The sequence below is a fragment of the Sapajus apella genome, unplaced genomic scaffold (assembly GCF_009761245.1).
Source record: "Sapajus apella isolate SASKATOON/1434 unplaced genomic scaffold, GSC_monkey_1.0 scaffold35, whole genome shotgun sequence".
NCBI lineage: Eukaryota > Metazoa > Chordata > Mammalia > Primates > Cebidae > Sapajus > Sapajus apella.
This window is the reverse complement of record NW_022436975.1, coordinates 2,867,546-2,872,332: the sequence shown is the minus strand read 5'-3', so window position 1 is coordinate 2,872,332 and position 4,787 is coordinate 2,867,546. Positions and strand designations below refer to the sequence as shown.

At 44.2% G+C, this 4,787-nt stretch overlaps 1 pseudogene across 1 annotated transcript in view; it reads left to right on the top strand.

Annotated features, from left to right (window-relative positions):
- The window catches only part of LOC116563417, a 14,232-nt pseudogene continuing 9,445 nt past the window's right edge, over positions 1-4,787 (top strand). Inside the window, exon 1 of the transcript XR_004274389.1 lies at positions 1-49. The product of XR_004274389.1 is annotated as a 60S ribosomal protein L14 pseudogene (transcript). The remainder of the gene's footprint in view (positions 50-4,787) is intronic.

Sequence of the window (4,787 nt, the reverse complement as noted above, 5' to 3'; positions counted from 1 at the left end):
ATGAGTGGGGAGAAACGACCATATGCCAGTTTCTCTACAGGCCTCACAGGTATCCCGCACCCTCCTGCACTTCTGCCATTGCGTGAGAACAGTTTCCCCAAGAAGCTGCTGTCCTATTGGTCTGGCCTTAAAATGACACACACAGAGCCAAACTTCTGATATGACCCACAGAGTGCAAGGTGCGACCCAGCTACCTTCACATCCCTCCCAGGACAGAGCTGCCACAATCCCATTGCAGACCCCTGAATCAAATAAGTGCTCGATATTTGTGGTGGTGAGCTTTAGGTGCTACAGAGCCCAGCCATCTAATCAAACACTAATCTAGGCGGCGCTGTGAAGTTTCTTTGCAGATGACATACATAATCAACTCACTTTAGCTAACGGCGACTATTCTCAATGATGTGGGTGGGTCTCAACAAATGCGTTGAAAAGCCTTAAAAGAAAGCATGAGGCTGGGCACGGTGGCTCACGCCTGTAATCCAAGCACTTTGGAGGCCAAGGAGGGTGGATCACCTGACGTCGGGAGTTCAATACCTGCCTGACCAACATGGTGAAACCCTGTCTTTAAAAAAAAAAAAAAGCAAGGATGAGTTTTCCCTGAAGAAAAAAATTCTCCCTCAAGACTGCATCATCAGCTTCTGCATGAGAATTTTCAGTCTGCTGTACTAATGTAGATTTTAGACTTGCTGGCCCCTAGCCACGTTAGCCACATATGCATTGGTTCTGTTTCTCTGTAGAGCCCTGACTGAAACAGACTTGAGTACCAACAGTGGTTTTAAAGGAACAGAATTCTAAGAATAAGTTTTTTGGGGGTTGGTTTTGGGTTTCAGGATTGATTCTGTTATCTAAAGATAACAGAATCTTTAGATTATTCTTAGAATAAGGCAGTAAAGACCCTATTTCCAGTATTATCAAGAACACTGGTAGTCCATAGCACAGAGAGCAATAGAGATACACACAATATCACCACTGAATACTCCTACTCAAGTACTGTAAGGCAAAGTTCTGAGTGGCCAAGCATTTGATAACTTAGAACAAATAATGAATGTGATGAGATTGGCTGTTTCCTCTTAACTGTGCTACAGAAAGTAGAGGGAAAAAGGATGAACGTAGGAGTTCACATATCCAGCCTACACCGTGCATATATGACCTGAAAACCCGTACACCTATCCTAGATTATACCCTTATCTCCTATAGCCATGAACCTGATATTTCTGAACACTAAGCCACTAAGCCAGCATCTCCTCCTGCTAGTCACTGAATCACATCACAAATTAAACCCCCAGACTAGCAGAGTTTCTTCTGTTAAAGGCAAGCATTGACTGGGAATAAATAGGCCCTGAATATTGGAACAAAGACATGTATGAAGGCTGCAATGAAGCTGGGCTCAGTGAACCCCTAAGTTCTGCTGAGTCTTGTTTGCTGGTAGAGTGAGTCCTTCACTGAGGTGGTTGTCCTAAAGACAATGCTGATTCTCCCGAGGATGGAACCCCACCAACCCTCTTTTCTTTTATAGCTGTAAGTAGATTCAAGTCGCAACAGGCAGAAAAAGTGAGATGGAAAGTTTAACCCATTACACGTGTGTTCCACTCCAAAATCATTGCATATTTTTTTCAATTTATATAGACAGAATTCTGGGGACTGTGTGTGGAAAGGATATTCATGATGTTGGTGAATATTGGAAGGCCCATACATTTGAACTAGGTCAAATTGATTGATATTGCCCCACTAAGCATAAATTCTGGATATAAATTTGGAGTGTTGGAAAGGGTTCTGATAGTCTGTTTAGTTGATTGAGTTTAAACGTGGACCAAAAAATGGTTTATAACAAATGACATTAAAATGCCAGGATTGCCTTGGTATACTTCAGAGGAAGGCGACCGATGACGTAGGAGGGCTGGGGTGTTGGAAGAACCGCACACTCGCCCGGGGAGGGCCCAGAGAAGGCTCCTTTCAACCTGACACTGAGGAAAAAATTTGTGGGGTGGCCCTGTTAAAGAGCCCTTCGGTCATTCTTCTCTGCAGGCAAAAAATCACCATGGAAACTGTTGCCACAGAACCAGGATCCTCACACGCAATGGCAGTAATTGGATCCTGGGATGGCAGGGGCCAAGTGGCAAACACAAAGAGACCATGGTTATGAGATGGGAAATCTGGGCCAAGGCAGTAATCAGAGAAGGTTAACTCACGGAGGCCATGGCAAGCTGGTCATGTGTCCCTAGAAGCAAAATAGACAGGAAGTCTGCTAAGCTTTGCCTCGATCAGTATTAGCAGATGAGTGCTATGTTGCGTGAAGGTCTAGCATGAATCCCCAGGATAGAGTCATCGGCTCTCACTCGGTTCCCAGAACTGAAGCAGTTGACAGAACCAGAGCTTCCTTGAATGAAGGTGATGTGGTTTGAATGTCTGTCTGCTCCAAATCTCATGTTGAAATGGGATCCCCAGTGTTGGAGGTGGGGCTGGTGGAAAGAGTTCACGTCACGGAGGAAGATCACTCATGAACGCCTTGGTGTCCTCCCTGTGGTAATGAGTTCATGCCAGACCTGGCTGTTTAAAAGAGTCTGGAACCTCCCTTCTTTCTCTCTTGCTTCCTCTCTCACCACATGACATGCTGACTCCCCTTCCATCAGCCATGACTAAAAGCTTCCTGAGACCTCAGGAGATGTAGATTCTGGTGCCATGCTCCTTGTACAGCCTGCAGAACCATGAGTCAAAATAAGCCCCTTTTCTTTATAAATTAGCCTGCTTGCGGTATTCCTCTATAGCAACACAAATGAACTAATAGAGAAGGGGAGTCAGGCCACTTAAAGAAGGACCCTGATACCCTACCACAAGTTTATATTGCTAATCTTGCTCCCGGCCTTCCCCAAAGAGATGCACGATCTTTTACAAGGGTAAATACATTTGAATTCAACGTGAAATAAAAAGAGAAATAATCACACCTTTCAGCAACCACCAGACACTGGCTCTTAATTAACACTGATTCCTGAATACACAAAAGAGAACTGTGGTCCACCACTCAGAAAAGGTGCTGTGGAGGCAGCCAGTGGAGTTTTAGCTCAAGTTCATCTCAGGGTAAGACCAGGGGAGTCTGTGAACACATCTGATGTTTTTCCCCCATTTCTGAATGTGTAATTAGAATAGACACGCTCAGTTACCAGCAGAACCCCCACACTGGTTCCCTGACATGTGGAGTAGGAGCTTTTGCTATGGGAAAAGCCAAATGGATGCTGCTAGAACTACCTTTACCAAGTGAAATAGCAGATCAAAAGCAATACCACTTTCCTAGAAAGATTGTTGAATTTATTGCTATCACTGAGGACTCAAAAGGTGCAGGAGAAGTGATTCCCACTATATCCCAATTCAACTGACCTATTTGGCCTGTGCAGAAGACACATGGATTTTGGAGACTGATAATGGATCACCATAAGCTTCACCAGGTGGTGACTCTGATTGAAGCTGTGTAGCAGATGTGGTTTTATTGCTTGAGCAAATGAACATATATCCCCTGGTACCTGGCATGTAGCTATTGACCTGGGAAATCCCTTTTTCTCCATTCCTGTCCATAAGGCCCATCAGAAGCAGTTTGCTTTCAGCTGGCCAGGGCAGCAATATACCCTCACTGACCTACCTCAGGGAGATATCCAGTCTTCAGACCTATGTCAATATCTCACAAGGATTTTGAATCACTCTTCCTTTCCACACTGGTACATTGCAGTGATGACATTAAGTTGATTGGATCTTACATGTGAGAATTAGCAACTATTCTAGGCTTACTTATAAGACAGTTGTGTGTTAGAAAGTGGGAAATAAATCTGACAGAAATTCAAGGACCTTCTACCTCAACGAAGTTTCCTGGGGTCCAGTGGTGTGATGTTATTTGAGATACCCTTCTAAGGTGAAGAATAAGTTGTTGCAGTCAGCCTCTCCTATCACCAGAAAAGAGGGACAAGGCCTAGAGGGCCTCTTTAAGTTTTGGAGGTAACGTATTCCTCATTTGGGTAGGTTACTATGGCCTCTTTAGATAAGTGACTCAAAAAGCTCCTGAAGTCAACTGGGGTCCAGAACATGAGAAGATTCTGCAGCAGGTCTAGGCAGCTGTGCAAGCTGCTCTACCACATGGACCATATGACGCAGAAGATCTGTCATGCGGCGTGGCAGTGGCAGACGGGGATGCTGCTTAGAGCCTGTGGCAGGTCCCTGTAGGTGACTCACAGGACAGATCCTTAGAATTTTGGAGCTAAGCCCTATTCTCTTCTCTAGATAACAACTCCCCTTTTAAGAGACAGCTCTTGTTCTGCTATTGGCCATTAGTAGATACAGAATGTTTAACCATGGGATACCAAGTCACCATGAACTTGACATGCTCCTCATCAACTGGGTGTCATCCAATTTATCAGGCCATAAAATTGGAGGTTCACATCATCAAATGGAAGTGAACGAGTTCAAGTAGACCCTAAGGCACAAATAGTTTACATGAGGACGAATTTCAGATGTCCATAGCCTCCACTCTTGCTCCATTACCTTCTCCCTCTCCAGCCCACACCTGTGGTCTCATGGGGAGTTTCCTAACTACAATTCACTGAAGGAAGAGAAAAGCAGACTTGGGTTAGAGATAGTTCTGTATGATAGGCATGTGCCACATAAAAGTAGACAGTTGAAGTACCACAGACACTCTCTGGGACTTCCTTGAAAGAGCGAAGGGAAATTCTCTGGGAAATATGGCATATATATATATATATATTTATATATATATGGGATTATATATATATATTTATATATATATG